The 24526-nt window shown below is 41.1% G+C and overlaps 1 pseudogene; it reads right to left on the reverse strand.

Annotated features, from left to right (window-relative positions):
* Positions 1 to 704: 704 nt before the first annotated feature.
* On the reverse strand, positions 705 to 3066 carry LOC138162170 (nucleolin pseudogene; annotated as a pseudogene).
* Between the last annotated feature and the right edge of the window lie 21460 nt (positions 3067 to 24526).

Raw genomic sequence — 24526 nt, forward strand, 5'->3', positions numbered from 1 at the left:
GGAAGGAAGGAAGAAAAGAAAAAAGAACTTTACTCAACTAACATGGAAAGGATATCCAGCAAAAATACAGCACGGTGGTATGCCTCACCAGAAGATACAAGTATGTTGAGCCTAAGGAGCATTGATTTACTTCTGTTCTTTCAATGAGATTTTTATGCCATAAGCATCCAGGAAACTGCCAAGTTTCCAAAGCTTAGTTCCTTGGACCAACTAAGTGTCATTCATGAATTCATCACCTTTTTAAGAGAAAAGTAGTTTAATTTAGTTGGTTGGGAATTTCTGGTCTTAGTAGATGTTGCTCCTACCACGTCTTCCATAAGGAAGAATACTTTGGTCACTCTTCCATCACTGGTTAACTTTTCCATTACCATTCTTCTTCCTCCATTCACAGCTCAAAACACCCAGACAAGTCACAAATATTCCCAACTGCCTTGACCCTGACATAATGTTCATTTGTAGTTTTCTAAGTCAATATATGGCCCACAGGGATTTGTTTCTATTTGAGTTTGATACCACTGGTATAGGGGAAAGCATCACATATGGAATCTTGAGTCCCAGTTCTAGTAAACATTACTAGTAGTGTAACTAGAAGCACACTTTGATGAACCTCCATGTCCTTATCTATAAAACTGGGAAGGGTAAGATTATATACATGAGCTTTAAGGTACCTCTGTTTCTAACATGCTGTGAAAATAGGCAGTATATTATTTTTTGTAGGAAAAAAATGGTTTTGTACATGGAGTATAACATTATAAACTCAAGACAACTCAGAGAAAAAGGTGACCTCCCACAGCTACCACCCGTCTCTGCAAAAAGTTTATATGGAATATCCGTCCAGTCAAAACCGCCACGCTCTCCTTGAAATGTCATCCAGGTTTGTCCAAGATGCCGGTGGGCTGCCTGTCCATCTTGGAATGTCCTCAGAAGGCTCTGTCAGTGATTAGACGACAGGATTAAACCCCCAGAGTCCGTTCACATGGCAGGGGAAAAAAGGAGGGGAAGCTATTCAAACTTCGTCTTTTTTCCTTGTGGCTTGTTGTCTCCTCCACCACCTCGGCCTCCTTGGAAACCTCCTCTGCCTCCAAAGCTTCCTCCGCCTCTGCCTCCGAAGCCCCCTTGGCCTCCTCTGCTGCCTCCTCGGCCCCCGAAGCCTCCATGGCCCCGCCGCCACCTCCACGGCCACCCCCTCGGCCTCCAAAGCCGCTAGGCTTGGTTCAGTTCAGGGTGACTTTGTTTCCATCGATCTCCCCATCCTCCATGGCCTCTTTTGCAGCTTTGGCCTCTTCCTCTGAGTTGAAGTCCACAAACCCAGACCCCTTCGAAGACCCCATCTCCCTGTCTGTAACTATCCTGGCGCCCACTGAGCCTTGGAAGGAATCTTTCAATGTTTCTTCTGTTGTGTCTTCGGACAGGCCTTTGACGAACAAGGTTTTTTAGGACTGGTTGGTTCCTGGGGGCTGTGTTGGCCGCCTTCTGTCCCTTCAGCTCCAGCTGGATGGCCCTGCCTTCAATCTCTATGTTGTTACAAGAATTCAAAGCTTTTTTTGTGTCTTCCACGGAGGCAAATTCAATGAATGCGTACCCTTTGGGTCTCTCTTGGTTGTTCTGGGGCAGACTGATGGACATGGCCTTCTCAAACACTTCCTGCAGGCTCTCCTCAGTGGCACTGTAGGCCAGGTTGTTCAGCACCAGGGTCTTGGAGTCTGACGGCTTGCTGTTGCTCCCACCCCAGGAATTATTCTTCCCTCTGGAGTTCTCTTGTCCTTGGCTCTTCTCTCCAGTGTAGTGCAGAATGAGTGCTCTGCCGTCGAGCTCGGTGCCCTGCTTCTCTTCCAAGGCTTTGTCCACATCTGCTTCGGTCTTAAATTCAACATAGGCAATTCCTGTAGGGGTCCCATCCTTGGTGCAGACCAGTCTGACCTCAATCGCGTCTTCAAACACCTCCTTGAGCTCCTCCTGAGTTACTTTATACGGCAGTTCTTGACAAAGAGCGTCCTCCCATCTCGGTCTTTTTTGTTTTCTTTTGCCTTCTCCAGCTTAATTTCAGAGCCAAGCACTTTGGAGCCACTGAGTTCCTGAGCCTTTTCCATGTCTTCAGCAGATTCAAATTCCACGTAGCCAAACTTCCTGGTGGCACCAATGCAGACGTCCACAACCGTGAGGTTCTTTTTAGTAAAGAAGTCCGTGATGCCGGTTTTAAGCTCAGAAGCGGTTTTGTTGAAGTTCAGGTTACCAGCAAAGAGATTGAAATTTGCAGATGCTTCAGCATCCAGTTCCTGTTTCTTGGCTTCGGGGGCCTTCTGTTTGCCCATTTCCTTTTTCCTCTTTCCAGGTGCTTCTTTCACATGAACTTCCTCTTCTTCCTCCTCCTCCTCCTCATCTTCCTCTTCATCATCCTCATCATCATCTTCCTCCTCCTCCTCCTCAGATTCCTTGGCCTTCCCAGGTTTCCCTCCAGCGGCTTTCATGGCAGCAGCCTTCCCCTTGGCAGGTGTGGTGTCCATGGCTTCTTCATCTTCTTCATCCTCCTCCTCATCTTCCTCCTCCTCCGAGTCTTGCTTGGGGGGAGCTGCTCCCATCTTTGTGGCTTTGGGAAGCTCAAATTCTTCATCCTCCTCATCTTCACTGACCTCTTCTTCAGACTCACTGTCCTCCTTCTTGGCATTCTTGCCATTTTTTTGCCCCTTTGGCTGGGGGCACTGCTGCTTTGGTGGCTGGCTTAGCTGGAGTGGCTCCCTTCTTGCCTGCTGTGATGGCAACTTTGGTGGCTGGAGTGGCCGCCTTCTTACCAGGGGTCACGGCTGCTTTCTTGGCTGGCGTGGTAGCAGCAACAGCTTTTTTGGTTGGTGGTACCTTCTTTGCTGGTGTGACTACAGACTTTTTGCCCTTCTTCTGAGGAACTACAACCTCTTCCCCCCTGCTTTCTTCTTCCTCTTCTGACATGTCCTCATCTTCACTGTCCTCCACGTCCTTTGGTGGAGGGGCCATTTTCTTGGGCTCCCCTTGAATCTTAGCAGCCTTCCCTAGCTTCACCATGGTGGTGGCGTGTGACTAGGGCGTGGAGGGTACAGATCTGTCGGCCAAGGCCCAGGCAATGTTGGTGGAGGTGGAGAGCACAGGCAGGAGTCCGTCTGCGAGCAGCCCTTTTCTGGCCAAGACTGAGATGAAAGCGGCAGTATATTTTTAAGTTAAAATCTATATTTGTTTTATTCTATACCCAAGAATAAGAGTCACAGTGCCTGGTCTTTGCTGAAGGCAGAATTAGATAAGAGACACAAGGGGCTTGTGAACCAGAATTAGGGAAGTAGAGAAGTAAGGACAAATGGAGAAAGAGCTAAGGACTCTTTCCTAGAGAACCCCAAGGGCCATAGAAATGTAAATGTGGAAGCAGGAGGGAGATCCACTGAAATCATTAGCATAGAGTAAGTCTACACCAGGATGGGGAGATAGAAGACATTCTTAGAAATCATTTGGGGCTGAATGGGATATATAGCAATTAAGAGAACCTCCCAGGTCCACTGGCTTGCTCATGGAAGCCACTGGAAACCTGGCCCTGACTACATCTTCCAGTCCTAGCCACTATGTCTTGTGATGCAGACAGGAATGTAGGCCTTGGTCCCCCTTCTGCAGATCTAACTTTCCCTCCTCCCCCCAGAACTGATCACATTTCTTCTCAGAAAGTCACAACCTCATTGATACCAGAACTTTGGTCTTCAGAGCTGGTGCTAAAGGGGACAGTGGCTTTCCTAGGCCTTGAGGACAGGGCCCAGAAAATGGCAGTTGGCTGGATGGGCACATATCAATCACCAGAGTGTGGCATAGTTCTGAGAGAATAGCATAGGCAGGCTAGAGCTAAGGATGAGCTAAAAGTGGGTAGGAAAATGAAGAGCAGTAAAAAACCACTTTTTTTTTTCTCTGATGAGTAAAGAAGAGGGCTAAAAATAAAAGGCAGAGCATGGGGGCATCTTCAGGATGTATGGGCTGATAATAAAGGGTGACAGGGAGAAAGCAGAGCTTATTTCTAATTTCTCTTCTGCTTGCTTGCTCTTGTGTTCTCTACCTGAACAAAAATCCTTCCTACAAGCATCCAAGCAAGAGTGCTTGTAGAATTGGCTTGGATAATAGAAATATTAATAACCAACATTGATATAATGCTTACAATATATCAGCTACTGTGCTCAGTGATTTACAATTATTATCTTATTTGATCCTTACAACAATCTTGGAGGTAGGTGCTGTTTTACAGATGAGGAAACTGAGGCAAATAGAGGTTAAGTGATTTGCCCAGGGTCACACACCAAGGAAGTATCTGAGGTTAGATTTGGACTCAGGTCTTCCTAACTCCAGGCCTGGTGCTCTATCCACTTGTCTGCTCCATTGTTCTTACTTGAAGACCTCCAGTAAAAGGGGCAGCCTATTCCACTTTTGGACAGCCCTGGTTGTTAGTAAGTTTTCCTCAAAGTGAGCCTCAATTTATACATCTCTGTAATTCCTACCTGTTACTCCCAGTTTTGTCCTCTGAAAGTCTAATCTTTCTTCCACACGAGTTCTTCAAATATTTGAAGTTATATGACATGTTCTCCCATCTAGCCACCATGAAAGAGGCCTTCTCTTCTTAAGCATAAGACATGCCCAATTTTATTAACAGATCTTCCCAAGGACTTATCTCAAGACCTTTCTCCTCCTCTTCCTCTAGATGCTGTCCAGATGATTAATTGTCCACCTAAAATGTGATTCCCCCAAAATTTAACACAATACTCCAGATGAGGCCTGACCAGGGCAGAACAAAGTAAGACTTTCAAGTCCCTCATTCTCAGCACTATACCTCTCTTAATGTAGCTTTTTTTGGCTTCCATGTCAAACTATTGACTCACATTGCCCCTGCAGTCCACTTTAAGGCCATTCTCATTAAATGAGATCAGCAAATAAAAGGAAGTTGTGACTAAATGGAAGGACACCCCACAGATTCTCCTTGGAGAGCCAAAGAAAGGAATTGGCAGGACTGGTTTCACTGTCTCCCTAAAGCTAATAAGGAAACATAATTTCATGGAACACTTGGCTATCTCACCCTGCAGTGCTTGTGATGAACAAAAGCAAACAGAACACTATGAAGATGTCTGCAGCTTATGCACCAGCATCTGTTGCTGAGAATAATGAGTAGAGAAATTCTTTGAATAGCTTGATAGCATCTTCAAAATAAGTCAACACAAGCTCTGATGCTATGTGGCTTCAATGCAAAGGTGGGCCACAGAGAGGATAGTGAGAGATACCTTGTAAAATATGGTTCAGATCTAAGAAATAAAAGAGGCCCAAAGTTTGTAGACTACCCAGAAGCCTCGACTATATATCATAAATATTTTCCTGAAGAAGAGATTCAGAAAGCCCTAAGTGTAGCGGTAAACCCCCAAACCACATCATAGAAATGAAATTTATTACATCTTAACAAACAGGAAGTGACTGACGGTTAAGAGAGAATCATTGTTCCACATGCAATCAGAATGCTAACGGTGAAAAACTTGTAGATGGAAAAAATAAAAATCAACATCAAGTTAGAGAGAGGAAAGAAGGGTGGGGATGAGAATTGTATAATACAATAGTAACAGTTTGAAACTGACCTATTCAAACAAGTCATAGATGCTTGAAAATGGAAATGGAAAAGATAAAGATATTGACCTTGATTATCAGCTCTTCCTGCAAAAGATTAACCGATGAGGAGGGGAGACCTCCATATGGAGACCACAAGGGTCCCAAATCCACTTTATTAAAAACAAAATACTTGATTTCTTTGCCAAGCAGAGAGAAATGGAAGCCAAGAGTTACATCAATTTTGAATACAAATTCATTTGTAAAACATTTTGGGGAAAGATGGCAGAAGATTACAAAAAGTTTTGCTTCAGGAAACAGGAAAAAAAAGAGAAGACATCAAATTTCACTTTTATGTGAAGTCACGAGACCCACTAAAGCTCTATCGTTACAATAGCATTCATAGAATAAATTAGCAGGAAGACAACACAGACGGAAAATGGAACAGATTCTTCAAAGTCTCTACAATGGTCCATTCTCATCATTGGTGACAACACTTGTATATTAACTCAATATGTGTTATATGAGGAGGTGATAAGTAATATTTATATAATACTTATATGGTGCATTAAAGTTTTGCTAAATGCTTTGTACATATTATTTCATTTTATTCTCACAAAAATCCTAAGAAGTAGTTTCTGTTATTCTCCTTACTTTATAGAGATGGAAACTAAGGCAGAGAAATACTTAAGAGATTTGCCCAGGAGTACACAGCTAGTAAACACGTGAGGCAAAATTTGAATTTAGGACATCTTGACTCCAAGTTCAGTGCTCTATTCATATACCATCTGGTTGGTGAGGTGGGCACTGTAATAGCTCTTAAGTAGATAAAGTCATGAAGGGTAACCGGGCCAGACCAAATTCACTCTGAGAAAGTCACTGACAAAAAAGTCACCTTCATTCATTAGGAAAATTATTTTACCATCTCTCAGAGATGTCAATCGTGGCCACAACCAGCAACACTCATCAGCGCAGCCCAAACCAGATTAAAATATAATTGGGAAATATTTAATTAAAAAATACAATAGAACATAAATGATGTTAGTGTGTGGTTTTCTAAGTTAATATGCAGTCTGCATGGATTTTGTGGATGGTTTAGTGGTTTCATTTCTATTTCATTTTGACATTGTGGGTCATAGAGGGTGGGTATGGGCATAGAAGATGAATGAGAGAGGGGAGAGGTGGCACCATAGTGCACAGAGTGCTGGACCTAGAGTCAGGAAGACTCATCTTCCTGAGTTCAAATCCAGCCTCAGACACTTATAACTGTGTGACTCTATGAAAGTCACTTCACCCTATTTGCCTCAATTCCCTCCTCTATAAAATGAGCAGATTGGTCTAAAGTGGCCAATCTCTCTCCCCCCTCACTCTTACCTCTTCCAGCTGTAGATGATGAGGGCCTGAACTGTCATGGTGGCAGCCAATGAGAAGTGTACGAGAAGTCAGTCAATAGTGCTTGCAGGAGATTAGATATGGGCTAGGGGTTAAGGGAAAGAGGGAAAGGTCAATGAGACTCTTAAGGTTTTGTGCCTTAGTGTCTTGGAGGATGATGGTGACATCAATAGAAATGAGGGAATTGGGAGGATGGGGCAGGTTGAATGGAAGGGAATGGATTTATTAATACCTCCTATGTGTCAGGCACTGTATTAGCACTTTACAAATATTATTTCATTTGATCCTCACTATAACCCTAGGTATAGGTATTGTTATTTTACCTATTTTCCAGTTGAGGAAACTGAGGCAGGCAAAAGTTAAGTGGCTTTCCCAGGGTCACAAAGCTGATAAGTGTCTGAGACTGGATTTGAACTCAGGTCTTCTGAGTTCCTATCCACTGCACCTAGTTACCTAGATTGAGCAGGGAAAATGATACGTTCACCTTGAGATACTCTGAGTTTGAGTTATCAGCGGGACAGACATATAGAAATATCCAGGCCCCTGTTATATAGCAGTAGAGTTCAGGACAGAGATTTGGGTTAGCTATATAGGTGGTAGCCTCTGTTATATAGAGGTAATCACTGAACCTATTATAGAAGCATGCAAAACCATAGAGTGAGACAATGTAGAGAGAGAAGAGAAGATAACTTTGCAAGACATTTATATGTAGAGGGCAAGAAGAGGAGAATGAAACAATGAAGGAGATCAAGGAGGACCAATCAGAACCAGGGAGGAGAGGAGAGGGAGGGAGGGGGGCAGAGAGGGGGGAGCAGGGAGGGAGGAAGAGAGGGAGTAAAGGGGAAGAGAGGGAGAGAGGAAGAAAGAGGGAGAAAGAGAGGAGAGAGAAAGGGAGAGCAAGAGTGAGGGGGGAGAGACAACAGTGTTATGGAAACAGGAAGTACAGAAAAATCAGACAGTGGATTCTAACTATTGAATATTTCAAAATGATCAAGGTGACTGAGGAAAGAAGAAAGACTATGGCATTTAGGCATAAAGAGATAATTGGTGCCCTTTGAGAAAGTAACTTTATTCAAAGGAGTAAATGAGTGAATGAACGATGAGGAAATAAGGACAGTTGTTACGACTCTTTCTAGAAGTTTAGCATTAAAAGAGATGAGGGACAAGGGATGATAACTTGAATGAATTGTCAGTTTAAAGGAAGGGATTTTTAGGAATAGGGAAGATGTAGAAATATTTTGTAGCTATGAGGTTGGACACAAAAGATAGAGACCAAAGGCCAGAGGAAAGGGATGAACAATGGGGCATCCTCTTAAAAGATATAGGTGGGCACACTATTGAAGACTCCACTGGTGGAAGAGAGAATGGGGATGCTGAATTCTGCTCAGTTCTGTACTATATTTAGAAAAAAAAACATCCTTTTGGGAAAGAGCTAGGATTCTAAAATCCTATAAAGTACAAAAGAAAAGACCATGTGGGGAAAAGAGGCTCCTGATTAGGAGGGCAGCTTGGAACAGGAAGCTGAAATTAATGAGACTCTGATGGGACTCATGCCCTCAGGAGGAGGATTGAGTATGTAGTTGTAACTATCTCTCAGGGGCAGCCCTAAAAAGGAAACTCCCTGTTTTCCCCAAGGATCACTTTCTCTGTCATCAGTTGAACTTGGAAAGGGAGGAGGGTAGGGTCTCCTCTTTCCTCTGAACCTTTGGGTCCACAGTTCCAGCTCCTTTACTGTAATGGGAATGCAAATTTGGAAGATCTTCCCTGCCCCTAGGCTAAAGTGCACCTGGAGCCTGGGGTGGGAGGCTTGTTTTTCAGTAGATACTTCTTCATTGGCCAGTGGGTCAATAAGGTTGTTACATTCTCTGAGCCAGGAGAAGGCTATATAAGCCCTGATGTGTAGCTTTGTTTTGGGACTCACTTTGAGAAATGTTCTGTGATTTGATCAGATGAAACTCTTGGAAGCCGTTGTCCCCCGGCTTTGAAACCCAGATGTTGTTTGGTATGGATGTAATGGTTGGACAATTTGGAAATCTGTCTCTGTCTTGATAATTCTGTCTGTATATTCTGAAGTTTGGGGTGCTGACCTCTTTCCTCTGAACTAGGTAAATGATACATATTTGACTGATTAAAGTAAGCTTGTTAACCCATTTTGAGTTGCTTTCCTTTATCAAAGCAGATCCAAGAACCTGTGGTGGCAGCGACCCTGGGGACGCTGGGGTGCTTGCTGCTACATTTACTCTTTCCAATTTCCCCTCCTCACTAGTAGTCATCAGCCTCTCTGGGGAGTCATTCAGAATTTAGAGGGCAAGAAAACTCTATGTAAGGCCACATACTATATGCAAATAGGCAAGGCCACCACTTAAGGAAGGCAGGGGCTGGGACAGATGGCTTCTTATGAATTTGGATTAAATGAACATCAAGAGGAACCTTGAAGAGGATTGTAAGGGGAAGTGATCTGACAAGAAGTTTCAGACTGTGTGTGTGTAAGGAAATGGATGCCATTACTGCCAGGCAGTAAGCCTCTGTCCTCCCCTACCCATTCACCCTAGTGATGGGATCATAGTAATCCAGGGCCTTTTTTCTCCCTTTTCCTTTTTTAAATACCTGATAGAGACATTTTCTTCCCCTGGTGAGTAATTCTTCACATCTACAGTCTGGTTCCTCATCCCCCCCCTTCCCACCAACAGCTTCAGCTGCACAAAGTGCAGGAACCAGGGCAGGCACCTTGATTTGCCTTATACTGGAGCAAATTCCTAGATGGCATGGATGGTGTATGTACATTATTTCTACTTCTAGTTCAGCTACAATCCTCTTTTTTAGTATCTCTGGGTACAGAAAAAAAAATGTGTCATGTCCTAATTGATTCCCAAAGTCTAACCTTCAAGTTCAAATCTCCATTCTAGGCACCAGTCACATTTCCTCTAGTCTCCCTCCTTCTCAATCTTCCTCTCTCAATCTTCAAACAGTCCTCCTCCTTCCACCTTTTGCTAACTTAAACTTTGATTCTGCTCACAGGGTGATCCCTTCTTCTTTTTCTCTTGTGACCCATAATACTTTGCCCCCCCCCCCCAGTCTAAATTTAACCTCATTGCCTTGCTGTGATGACTCCTTCTAGTCACGACTACTTCCCTTCTGTGGAAGAGGGTATATAGATTATGATTTCCATAAAAACACTACAATTACATGTGTAACAAGGGAAAAGGTTCTTCTTGTTCTATAATGTGGAGTGGTGAGAATGAGGGACACATACTTGGAAAAAGCAACTCGGCATCCTTCCCCATACATACACTCCCCTCCAAAAAGAAGCAAAAAAAAGGAAAACAAACAAGAAAGGAGCCTCAGGTAAGGGGATTTCCCCAGGAAGGAAATTAGATCTGAATGACTCACTCAGCAAAGCAGAGCAGCATTCCCGCACAGATGTCGAATAAGGAGTTTTTAGATTTCCCTTGGCCCTGCTCTAACCTAAGCCACTCATCCCATCTCTCCTCCCTTCACTCGGAGGGGTCTGTGCTGTTTATGTCCACTGTTTCACCATCTACCCACTTTTCATTAAACTAACTTATTTTTTCAATTAATAACTTTTCTCTCCCTTCCCCTGCCTCAGGGAAAATAAAATAATAAAAATAAATATGCATAGTTATGCAAAGCAAGTTCCTATATTGGCCATGTCCAAAAATGTGTATCTTATTCTGCATGCTTAGTCCATCCTCTCTCCTTTGAGAGCTGGGTAGCACTGGGTAGTCCTCTGGAATCAGGGTAAAGATAGCTAAAGGGCAGTGTGGTCCATCAGCTCATTTATATGTAAGTGTTTTCAGAATTTGAAGGTTATAATTGAGAAATCATATATCAAATAACTGTTTAGGGCCTGTATGATTATTATATAAGGATTGTTAGGATCCTCATAACTTACAGAAAGGTAAATTTTTTTTTTTTAGTTTAACATCATTAGATAGGTATAGGTCACTCCTTATAGGAGGCCCTGATTTGAGACATTAGAAACTATAGTAATGGTAAAGAGATGACCAGGAGGAAATAGAAGCAGAAAAAACCGAGCATAGGAGGAATCAGGGATTGAAGACATAAGAGGCAAAAGGGAGCTGTTGACAGAAGGCAGTTCATTAGACATCAGATGTAAAAGCAGGTTTTGCAGCTACTTTTCTGGAACAAGTGATTGGAAGACACCTATTGCTTTGGAGTTGATTGGCTGGAGAAAAGCAGCATTGCCCTGAGAAATGAAACCTTGCAGGCCTCTGCCAGTGTTGCCCTTTATTAACCTCTGTAGTTTGAGAGGTGGAGAGGGAGGGGAGAGACAGGTTTTACATCTGCTTTGCGCTATGATGATTGGAAATGAGGTATGGCTTTGCTGAAAGTTGATTGCAGAAAACAGAATCCCTTCCTATTTAAAGAGTTGAGCGGAAAGATTGCATGGCCCTACCACTAACTTGAGAAGAGGAAACCACTCAAAGCCTCAGAGCATGTCTGTAGAGTTTGGCAATTCTGATTTAAAGGAACTACTTAACAACAAAAGAGTGTAAATCTTTCTTATCACTTTGTCAAAGGTGACTGTATGCTTAAAAAAAAGAACTTGACACTGCTCCTGAGTGTCTGCCTGAGAGTAGCAGAAAAGCTGCTTTGACAAGCAACTGACTCCTGGTTCACATTGTTCTCTTAAGAGACTGAGGGCATTTATCTCTCCTGTCCAGACTGAATTGCCCATGGTTTCCCCTACTCATGTGGTTCCTTGTTAAGTTTCTATAAGTGTATACCCACACCGTTCTGGACATTCTGTGAATTTCTGGGAGAATATGACCCAGATTTTAAAATGAACTGCTTTATACCTATCATTTCTGCTTTTGCTTTCTGTTGAGTAAATTATATGGTTATTCTTCCATTCTCCCTCTCATTTAATGAATATTTTGTGTTTAAGAGTCAGTGAAGTTCATGAGATTGATATTCTGTAAATGGAAAGCACACTTGTCAGGGTTCAGAAGTTTTAGGGATATGTTGTGAGGGTGTGTTTTTAAATACACCCCCCCACCCCCACATACACCAGGGTTACTCCTAGGGCACAGAGTATTTGAGTTGTAGCAGTGTGGTCATGGCCATGACTGGATGCCCTTCTGGAAAACGTCCCAAGGCTGCCAGTATGAACAGATGGAGAGAAAGGATACAGAGCCCACACCTGAGGGCTACATTGCCTACAAGAGTGGGGCAGTGGCCATGCCTGGTGCCCTAACCACAATGCCACATAGCTGCTCAGAACTGGCGGCAGAAATCCCATTGTACTAGAATGGCATCAGTGGAGTAGCCCTGAAGAACCAAAGTGAAATCTAGGCAGGAGCAGAAATAGGAATTTGAACTAATCACTCAAGTGATTAGGCACTAGTCATGAGGTTGCTAGTGAGTGGAAAATGCCTACACAAACAGGATGTCCTTTGTAGAATATTCTACCCTCTTCTCTGCCTCCAGGAGGGGTTTTGCAAAGGTGTTACTGAAAAGACTCCTGAATCTACAAGGAGCTTAGAATCATACTGTGAAATGGAAAAGATTTGTTTGTTTATTAGCCATAGACTATAGCATTAAGTGGCACATTGGAGATATCACTCAGGAAGACCCGAGTTCAAATCCAGCCTCAGACATTTATGAGCTATATGACATTAGGTTAGTCACTTAACCTCCCTACCTGTCCCAGTTTCACCAACTTTAACATGTGGATAATAATATTACTTACCTCATAGGGTTGTTATGAGGCTCAAATGAAATATTTGTTAAGTTCTTAGCACAGTGCCTGATACATCATAGGTGCTTAATAAATGCTCCCTCCCCTCTACTCCTTTCCCTAAAGAGATATTGTCGTCAAGGAAACTGTAAAATGCTTTCATGAGGAAGGGCTGTGGTGGTAGCAGTTTTGCTCTGATTCTGTGCTTACCAAACAACTTCCTGCATTTTGTGATTTGGTCTCCCAATCGAAATTACGCATCAGACGGGTATGCCCTGTTCACATAACTAACACCTGCTCTAATCTGCGGTCTGTCTTGAAGGGCAAATGAATAAATTGACATCCTGGTCTATAAATTATGGGTAGGGTTAAGCATGAATCAGTTTCTTTGAGCCGGATCAGCTCTGGGTGAACTGCTAAAGTAGATTGTAAACCTATAAAAGTGAGGAACAGGCCCAAAACTTCTGATGCCTCATCAAGAGAAAAAACAGGCACTCTGTGAGTCCTTGACAGAGGAACCAACTAGAAGCCTCACTCTTTAGACACCTCCTGTTCAGCTATAACTGACAGGGCAGCTGAACTCCTTACCTGGTCGTCTAGCTCAACTTTAGAAATAAAGACCAAATATTTACCCCTGAATCAGGGCTTCTTTATTTTTTTTGGGAGGGGGCGGTTCTGGCCTTCTTGGGCAGTCTGGTGAAGGCTGTGGACACCTTATAAGAAGGTTTTAAATACAAAAAATAAAAATGTATAGGATTAAAATGGAAACCAATTATATGGAAATATAGCTATCTATCTATCCATCTATCTAAAAAGTTCGTGGACCCTGGGTTATAATTGACTGGTTGTCCCTAAAGGAAGAGAAGGAGAAAAAGTAGAGGAATAGGGAGAGAGGAGAGACAAAACAGGAGAGGGCGAAAGAAGAGGGAAGGGGGAGAGGGAAGTCCATTCTCTTGCCTCTGGCCAGGACCACCTTACTATACCATAACTCATCCCAGACTGAACAGAACTGACTCCGTTTTTAAAGGCTATACTGACTGATTCATTAGTGATATAACTCAGAATCCCTCACCTTCTGGCAGGGGGGATATTTTTCCTCTTGGGGCAGCTCTGACACATTTCTTCTCTTTCATTGTCATTTTAGGCTGAGCTCAGCCTGCCAGCTAAACTGGCCCTGGGGCTGTCAAGGAGGCCAGAAACATCCCTTCTCTAACATCAGCCAGGTCTGTAGACACGCTCTGTCCCCAGAGGAGGCTTGTCAGAGATCCAGAGCTGACTCCCCAGAGCATCCCAGGAGTAATGGATCCTGTCCTGTGTCAAACCCTGGCTTCCTTTCATGCATGCTGAGGAGCGTTCTGTCTCCCTGCTCTCCTCTGAAGTGTGCTGTTAACATTCAACTCCTTCTCCCTCTCCTGCTCTGAATTAAAAGAGCAGCTTCCAACACAAACAAGAGGAAAATACCAGATTGCTGACACTCATTAAGACTTTAAGTTTAATCAAGTCTGATAAGAACCATGAATTTGGTTCCATCCCACTCCCAGGTAGGGAGGGGGGATTTGGAAGGGACAAGATAATTACAAAACCTTGAATTTATCTTTGAGCTCAAAGCACTCTACAAATTTAAATAAGACAACAGTGACTTGGGGGCAGGACTGCAACCAGTAATGGAGTCCTAGGTTCTAGGCTTAGCTCCATGGATCCAGTTTCAGGTTCCCTATCTGAAAGTGAACTGGAAAATAATGTCTCCCAAACTGGGATGTGATAATGAATGAGCTAAGAGATACAAATGCACTTCTGAGCTCTCTGTCTCATTCCCCACAGTAATTATTCCAGAAACATTTTCTTCTCTCCTCTCATTCCCAGTTATACTCTAATTCCTAACATTTGCAGCAGAAAAGACTGAGGCCATCTAATATGGACTTCCTCAGAACCCTCCTCCATTCATCTAATCCTTTCTGCACTATTCCCTCTCCCCCACTGGTATCAGAATAAGTTCATCATCAAACATTTATTAAGACCCTACCATGTGCCAGGCATTGTGTTGGGGGCATGGAATACAAAGACAAAAATGAAACATTCACTTCCCTCAAAGGGCTTACAGTCTTTTAGAGTAACCAGTATGTACATATATAACTATCTTTGTATACATATATATTAATTCTGATTTCTTCTTACTGATGACTTCCTATACCTACCTTCAAATTATTGTGTGTGTGCATGTATAACACATATTTGTATGTATATATAATGTATTTATATTATATACTATATGTCTATATTTATATTATATCTATCCAAGTATATATAAATTCTGGTTCACCCCTCCCCCATAGCTGGTGACTTCCTAACCGCCTACTTTCAGATTCCCTTCTGTTATATATATGGTTATGCATGTATGTATGTATCATCTGTGTGTATGTGTGTATATATACATTTGAAGGTAGGGGGAAGAAGGCTCTAACTTAGGGCATGGAGTGGAGAATCAGAAGAACAAAATACCCAATGTCTACAGTGATTAGTAACAGGAAGCTAAACTCTGAGTAGCAGAAAAGCCAATGGAGGTCCTAGAGTACAGACATTGAACACTGTCTCCCTCTTCATGGAATAGAGATGGGGGTAGGGGGCAGGAGGGCAGAACGTCATGCACATTATTAGACCCTGTCACTGCACTAAGTGTTTTGATTGTTTTTCTTTGTCATAAAGGAGTATTTAGTCTGGGATGGGGATGTTTTTTTTCCTCCCCAGAAATCACTGTGATGTAAAGACAAAACTCATCAACAAACTATATTCTTGAAATAAAAAAAAAGAATCCCCTCTGGAAGATCCACAGAAGTCTCAAGAAAGTAAATAAGCATTTATTAAATACCTACTATGTGCTAAGTCCTTTACAAATATTATCTAATTTGACCCTCACAACAACCCTAGGAGGTAGGTGCTATTATCCCCATTTTGCAGTTGAGGAAACTAAGGAAGATAGAGGTTAAGTGACTTACCCAGGGTCACACAGAAGATGTATCTCAGGCCAGATTCATGACTCCAGGCCCAGCACTCTATCTACCCTACCACCTACCTGCCTCAAGACCTCATTTGGGGGGACCCACTAACCCCTAAGGAAATCCATTCTACTTTTGAATAGCAATAATTCCTTGGAAATTTTTCCACATATTGAGCTTAACCTGAATCTCTTCTCATCTCTACATTGTCTCAATGACCTCATCAGCTTCCATGGATTCTATCCTACCCTTATCACTGCTGAAGTGATATTTCCTATGCCTAGATCTTGTTAACTCTGATTAAAAAAAATTCTGGCTTTCCATTGCCTAGTGAGTCAATTTTAAATTTCTTGCTGATCATTTAAGGTTCTTCACAGTATGGTGTCACCCAATTTCTATGATTTCTCCACTCATTTTACATTTCAGCCTACTCTCTGCCACCCAAAAATGACTTTTGCTCATGCTTCTATCTTCCCCCCTATTCTTGGAATATGCTCCCTCTCTTCCTTTCCAGTTGAATTCCTATTCACCCTCTAAAAGCCCAAACCAAACTCCAAATTCCTTCATCATTCCTGTCAGGTCAGTAATGACTTTCTCCTTCAGATTTCTCCTAACATTTTATTTTGCATCTCTCTAATGCAATTGTCATGTAATATTATGCATAATAGTTATTTGTATATCCTTCTAATTTTGTGTATTTTGTCCCTTACCTAAACTGTAATCCCTATGAGGGGCAGAGATAGGTCTTGTTTAAATCTTGTATACTTCCTAGTGCCTAACATAATACTAGGCATTTAGTAAATGTTTGAGGAAGGAAGGAAGGAAGAAATAAAAGAAGGAAGGAAGGAAGGAAAGAAGGAAAGGAAAGAGAGAGGAAGGGAGGGAGGAAGGGAAGGAGGAAGGGAGGGAAGGAGGAAAAAAGAGAGGTAATATAAAAATAGAAAGTATTATTAATGTAATTTGGATTCCACTTGAACCTCTGTTTTAGTGGGGTGTTTTGAGTAGTGATGATTACGCAAATGACTCATGATCCTATTAATGAATTCTCTACAAACATACTTGGCAGTTACCACAAATTAAATAGCAAATCATTTAATTAAGAGAGAATATGAAAGTAAATAACTAGGGAAAATCAAGTATTATAATCAATCTTAGTTCCCTCATACACAAAGGGATACAATTTCTCTCAGACTCTCATGATGATAGGGAAAGGGACATTTCCCAGAAAATTCATGTTCCTAGGTGAGGAAGAATTACATTGAAATTGGAACATTTTTTACTGCTCCCTCTCCTGGCAGCCAGCTGTTTCTCACTGCTTCTTGGCTTCAAGTGTTGCAGCATTTCTCTGTGACCTCTGCTCTACATGACTCTAAAAGTGTCATCCACTTGGGCTCTGCCTCAGAAGCTCCTGTTCTACTTCTGAAACTTCTATTTGCTGCTTCTCCATTGGACTGCTACTGTCATCTGCTCATGTCATACTTGAGATGGGGGGAGGAGGAATAGAGAAGTGTTATTACTCTTTTGTGAGACTAACCCTGGGCAAATCTGGCTCAGAGATTAATCAATAAATTTAAGTCAGTCAACAAGCATTTATTAAGCTTTTACTTTGTGCTGAACACTACCCCAGAGATGTAAAAAAAAAGGCAAAAACATGGTGGTGGTGGTGTCCTTAAGGAGCTTTTATTCTAATGGGAGAAAAATACCTAGCATTTATGTCTTACTTTAAGGTTTGGAAAGTACTTTATAAATATCATCCAATTTTATCCTCACAACTATCATGTAAGGTAGGTGTTATTTTTTTCTCCTTATTTTATGGATGTACTTTATAAATATCATCCAATTTTATCCTCACAACTATCATGTAAAGTAGGTGCTATTTTTTTTCTTCTGATTTTATAGATACACTTTACAAATATCATCTAATTTGATCTTCACAACTATCCTACAATGTTGGTGTTATTTTTCTCCTGATTTTATAGGTGAGGAAACTAAATCTGAGAGCTTGACATTTGCCTGGAGTTACACAGCTATTTGAATTCATGTCTTGCTGATTCCAAGTTTCTATTCACTATGCCACCTAGAACCTTTTCCTGATCTTTTGTTCATCAGATACACAGCAATACGTGACCCACAAGAGGATCCCTGAGACAGAAAGCTGTCAAGATCTTTTTTCTCCTCCCACCTAATGGAAAAGTGCCCAAGCTCTCACTCCTATATGGGTGAATGAATTTGTTTCAGCCCCCATCATGCTAGCACCAGAAATTGGCTTGAAGTTTCTATAAGACTCAAGGAAGAAGATGAACCCTCAAAAGAGAGCCAAAGTTAAGAACCTTTGCCTTGCAACTCTTCCACTATGAAAAAAATCCCTATTTGGGGCAGCTAGGTGGCACAGTGAATAGAGCACTGGCCCTGGAGTCAGGAGGACCTGAGTTCAAATCCAACCTCAGACAACACAAAAAACTAGCCGTGTGACCATGGGCAAGTCACTTAACCCCAATTCCCCTACCTTCCCCCCTCCAAAAAGTGAAAAGAAAAGAAAAAGATCTCTATTAACTATTCCTGTTGGCCCAGCAATACCACTTCTAAGTCTGTATCCCAAAGAGATCATAAAAAGGGAAAAAGACCTGCATATACAAAAACTTATAGCAGCTCTTTTTGTGGTGGCAAAGAATTGGAAATTGAGGGGATGCCCATCAATTGGGGAAGGGCTGGACAAGTTATGGCATATTAATGTAATGTAATACTATTGTTACATAAGAAATGATTTTCAGGTGGATTTCAGAAAAACCTGGAAAGACCTGCACGAACTAATCCTGAGTGGAGTGAACAGAACCAGGAGAACATTGTACTCTGTATCAGCAACATTGTGTGATGACCAACTTTGATAGACATAGCTCTTCTCATCAATGCAGTGATCTAAGACAATTCCAAAAGACTCATGAAGGAAAATACTATCCATATCCAGAGGGGGGGAAAAAAAAAACTATGGAATCTGAATGCAGATCGAAGCATATGATTTCCTCTTTTGTTTGCTCATTTGTTTTTTTCTTTTTCATGGTTTTTCCCTTTTGTTCTGATTCTTCTTTTGCAACATAACTAATGTGGAAATGTTTAATATGATTATATATGTATAGCCTATATCAGATTATATGCCATCTTGGGGAGGGGGGAAGGAAAGGAAGGGAGAAAATTTAGAATTCAAAATCTTATAAAAAGTGCATGTTGAAAACTAAAAATTAATTAATCTAAGAAAGAAAAGAAAAAAAGATCTATATCTTTCATAATTATCCATAAAATAAAGGACTGATTTTTTCTATTTGACAAAGAAGGGAAACTGAGACATAGAGCAGTTCAATGACTTTTCTGGTGACATAAAAAGTACTTGTAGTAGTCTAGACTAGAACTAGAACACAGACACACATAATCATACACACACACACAAAACACACAGACACAATATTCAACCCTCTGTTTCAACTGATTTCTACTCAAACCACATTCTTAAAAGGTACCAACAGCTTCCATCTTGTCAAATCTGATGGCCTCTGCACACTCCTCATCTCTCTTGACTTCTCTTTATTGTTCAGTTGTTTCAGTCATGTCTGACTCTTTGTGACCCCATTTGGATTTTATTGATAAAGATTCTGGAGTGATTTGACATTTCCTTCTCCAGTTCATTTTACAGATAAGGAAGCCAAAGTTAACAAGGTTGAGTGACTTGCCCAAGGTCACACAGCTAGTAAGTGTCTGAGGCCAGATTTGAACTCAGGAAAATGAGTCTTCCTGACTCCAGGGCTGACATTTTATGTACTGCATCAGTTAGCTGCCCCTTGATTTCTCTATAGTGTTTCTATTTAACAAATATTTATTCATTTCCCATAGTGCGCAGAACAGGATGCTAAAATCCCATAGTGTGCTGGATGCTAAAAAATACTAAGATTTTAATTCCACTTTCTAAGAGCTCTAACATATATGATGTTTTACAAGTTACAACATCTTTTTCTTTATAACCTAATGAGGGAAGGAACCCAGGCTAGCCATCTTTCTTAGCTTCTGTTGACTCTATGAACTTTAACATCATTATGAATTATGAAATGCTTTAACTGCCTTCTCTCCCTAAAACTTCCCTCAGGGCCCGAGGTCTTTTCCCCCTGGATAAGTATTCATCTGTTCTAGCCCTCTTCTCCTATTGGTGAGTTCTTTCCATGGCCTGCATTTTGGGGAGGGGCTTGGCCAGCAGAGCTCTATTCCCCTTCCAACCAACTTTAGTTCATGCAGATTTCACCATTATTCCCCCTTCTCCTCTTCCATCCCTCCCTCCCCTCTCCTGCTTTTCAGCTCCCCTTTGTATGTTGTCTTCCCTTAGTTAGAATATAAGCTCCTTGAGGACAGGGACTGTTTTTCTTTCCTCTTGTATTTATATTCCCAGCACTAAACACAGTACCTGACACATAGTAAGCCCTTAATAAATGTTTGTTACTTCCATACCTACCTAGATAGACTGGATATCATTATCTCTTTTATAGAGGAAGAAACTGAGGGTCTCAGAGAAGTCATGACTTGCTCAGGTCACATATAGTTGTGACATCTGAATCCAGGTCTTCTGAATCCAAGTTCATCACACTTTTCACGCGATCACACTGCTCTTTTCAGACACTTTTGACCATGATGTATTCTGCCTCAGAAGAAGTGGATTGCCCATTACTTAGAAATCTCTGAACAGAGGCTTGATTGACATTTTTTTGGGAAAAGTCATAAAGGGAATATTTAATTGAGGTTCAGATTGTACCAGTTGACCTCTGAGGTTCCTTCCACTCTGAGAATCTATGACTACATCTTTCCAATTAATTCCATAAATACTGAGAGCCTATGTTAGGTATTATTTAATTCTGCCAGTGCTTATGGAGAATGGGTGACTGGATAAACTGTTGGGATCATTTTTTTCACTGTAATATAGGGACAATCAGCCTTTCTTGACTCAAGGGTACTACTTCCTGGATACCCCAGGGCCTCCAAGGTCACGTACATTGCACATGTCCAGTTAGCCATTTAGGCTCCAAAGTAAATTAACTAGAGTGCTAGGAAATCTCAGAGCACAAACTATATATAGGTATTAGCCTGGTTAATTAGTACATCTTGAAAGGTCTTAACAAAGACATTTCCTTCGACCTGTTTCTCCCCCTTAAGTTTGGTCAGTCCTTATCTTTGAAAAGACATTTCTTTTTTCTGTTCTTTTCTTTTTTTCCCTGAGTTGTAGATCTAATGCCTAGCTTCAAGTCAAAGCTGTCTTCTCTGCGGCTAACTGAACTGTCTGTTCCTCTGAATATTTTCTCCTAATTACACTTCAATAAGTCTCTCTCTTCCTTAGACTGCCCCCCTACACTCTGTGCCAGACTTCAGGCTCTTTCTTCTTTATTTTTAAAATTTTACAGCAAATTAATTATTTTTTTTAAAGAGTTAGTTTCCCTATCTTACTCAGACTGGACATTCAGGGACAACTACTCATTGGCAGGATAACTTTAACCTTCTTTGTTTCCCTACCTGAGACAGCTCATTTCTTCTTAGTCGACCTGGTCTCCTATGCCCATCCCCTCCAGTTCAGTGAACTGATTCAGAACGGAGTGTGAACACCCTATTGGGTTGGTCCATTTCAAATCAGAACTCCTGAGCTCAAAAAATCCACTAGCCTCATCCTCCTCATCAGCAGGAATTAGAGACCTGTATCAGCAGGCCCAGCTTCTCTCTTTTTAATCTCTTTTTTCCCTTTACTGCATACATCTCATGCTTATATAACTTTACCCAAGTACTGCCCAGTGCTCACTTAAGGTTTTAATTTCTTTTCTTTAATAAAAAATGTTTAACTTCTTGAACATTATTTTTTTGGATTTTGAGTTTCAAATTCTCTCCCTTTCTCCTGTGCCTCCCTCACCCACTGAGAAGGCAAGCAATATAATCCCCATTATACATCTGATGTCATACAAAACATATTTCTATTTTTAGGTATGTTCAACCCTTATGGTAAACAAACCTTTATTAACCACCTGCTTCTAAAGAAGCATAGTCACATAATTTATAGGATGCTGGACATGAAGTCCAGAAGACTTAGGTTCAAATACCTTATGAGTTATGTGAACTAAAGTCTTTTAATCTCTCTAAGACTGTTTCTTCATCTGTAAAATGGGGATGATCAAATCTAGAATGCCAGCCTCATAGCTAAAGTAAGACAATGTACATAAGGGACTTTGCCCAATTTAAAGGGCTATAAAAGGTTAGCTATTGTTATTTTTCTCTACAGCGTATGGCTGGGCACTGGAGAGAGACAAATTTAAAGAAGTTGAACTTGTGGGGTTGTACAATGCAGATAATATAAAGTGACATATGAAGGAGGTTTAAATCAAGTCCTATTCAAAACTTAAGGAAGGATGAATCATTAGTGTCTGGGGCCTTTGAGCAGGTGGTGACATTTGAGTTGGACCTCGAATGATAGGTAACATTTCCTCAGGGGAAGGTGATACGAGGGTAGGACTTTCCAACCATAAGTAACGTCAGGAACAAAAGTACAGGAGGTGGGAGACCCTGGAGCAAGCTTGTATGGAGAAGTCCCCTAATCTGTTTGTGGCACAGAGTACTGGTAGGAAGGATGTAAGAAAGACTAGAAATATAAGGGAGAGTCAGAATGTGGAAGACTTTGAATGACCTACTAAGAAGTTCAAATAAGAATACTGGTTAGCAATTGGGCTTTTGAGCTGAGAAATGGGAGGATCAGATCTATGAACAAGGAAGGTGAACTTTGGCAGAAGTGTGAAGGATGGATTAAAGGGGAGGAGGGAAGAGAGTAGAGGTGGCCACCTCCTAGGCAACTATTGAAATAACCCAGACAGGGGTCCACAAGGGCTTGTGCTAACTATGGTTGTGGCAGTGAAAATAAAAAGAACAGAGAGATAGAAAAGCTATTTTAGAGGCAGAAAAGATAGGATTTGACAGGATCCAATCATTTCTCTTTCTTCAAACAAGTTATTTAGATCCCTGTGCCTTTTTCCACCAGACTTATACTTTCTGGTAAACATTTTCTAGCCTGTCAATCAATCATGGCCTATCATGAAATTATAACAACAACAACTAATATTTATAAAATGTCTATTGTATATAGAGCAGTATTCTAAATGTTAGAGAAGATAAAGTTTAAGACACAGCCTCTGCCCTGTGGCTTTTTAAATAATGGTTTGCATATTGTCTTCCTCTTTAGATTGCAAGCTCCTTGAGGGCAGGGATTATCTTTTGCCTCTTTTTGTATCCCCAGCACTTAGCATGGTGCCTGGCACATAGTAGGTGCTTAATAAATATTTATTGATTAATAAATTAATAAATGATTGGAATTGATAATCTAGAATGCTATAAATTCAATGTGCAGATCCCCTTTTATTATTTAAACCCTATTTCCAAGATACTTTTTGTTTTCCTCCAGCAAAATAGGAGTAGACTTAGAATGCAGCTATAATTTGGGAAGGGATTATTAATTTTTTTTAAATCACAGAGGCAGTATAGAACCGGAAAAAATGTGTTAAAGTTTCCTCTCTGACTGTCTATATGATCCTAGATGATTCGTATAAGCTTTGAATTCCCCAGTTGACTCTCTAAGATTTTAAGTTATAAAGGGGTGCCAGCCTGCATTGGTAGAGTGAGTTTCCTTATCTGGGAATTCTCTATATTAATAAAATCACAGGTCCTATATCTATCTATTACACTGATATATAACACTATTCTTCTGGGCACACAATCCCATAAGTTCAAAAGTTGTGAGACAATTTTGATTTATGCCCTTCTTTGTGCCCCTAAGCAATCATCAAATTCTGCTGAGCCTCCCAATTAAAATGTTTCCCTTCATTTATAATTTTCACTGCCAAAATTTCATACTGTAGGCTCTCACCATCTCGTGCCTAGACTAATGAACCAACTTCACTGCCAGGCTCTCTTTCTCCGGGGTCTTCTTGATCTAATCTTATCTGTATAATATGGACATATTTCTTCCTAAAACTATGCCTCGTTCATGGAACTTCATAAACTCTCTTCTCTGCTTTATCAAGCCCTAAGTCTTCGGCCTGGCATTCAAAGACCATCTACAGTCTAGCCCATTGATCATCTTCCCAACATGAACCCCACACTCAAACCACACTGGTCTCCTCACTTCTCCCTGAGCATGTCTTGCTCCCTCTATCTCTAGACCTTTGCTTATGATGCTTTACCTAAATACAAATGTTCTCCCACTCCTTTATCCCTCTCCAAACTCTCCCCATTCTATTAAGTTCAACTTCCTCTATGAAGCCTTCATTGACCACTCCAGGCTTCACTGATAAACCCTGTTTCTGAATCTCTATGGTACTCCTTGTCTACTGCTCATTTGGGCTCAAATACATGCTGTCTTGAAATCATATAACTTAAAAACAAATTGAACAAGCCACCAATGTGCTCCCTAAGAAAAAATCCCCTCAGGACTAGATGAATTTACAAATGAATTCTACCAGACATTTAAAGGACAATTAATTCCAACACTATATAAACTGTTTGGGAAAATAGGCAAAGAAGGAATTCTACCAAATTCCTTCTATATCATAAATGTGGCTTTGATACCTAAACCAGGAAAAACAAAAACAGAGACAGAAAACTATAGCCCAATTTCCCTAATGAATATTGATACAAATTTTAAAATAAAATAGTAGGAAGGAAATTATGGTAATATATCACAAAGATCATACACTATAACCAAGTGAGATTTATACCAGTAATACAGGGCTGTTTCAATATTAAGAAAACTATAAGCATAATTGACCATATCAAT

This window comes from Petaurus breviceps, unplaced genomic scaffold (assembly GCF_028583685.1).
Source record: "Petaurus breviceps papuanus isolate PSGF00001 unplaced genomic scaffold, PetGlider_PUasm1.0 186, whole genome shotgun sequence".
In the NCBI taxonomy this organism is placed as follows: domain Eukaryota; kingdom Metazoa; phylum Chordata; class Mammalia; order Diprotodontia; family Petauridae; genus Petaurus; species Petaurus breviceps.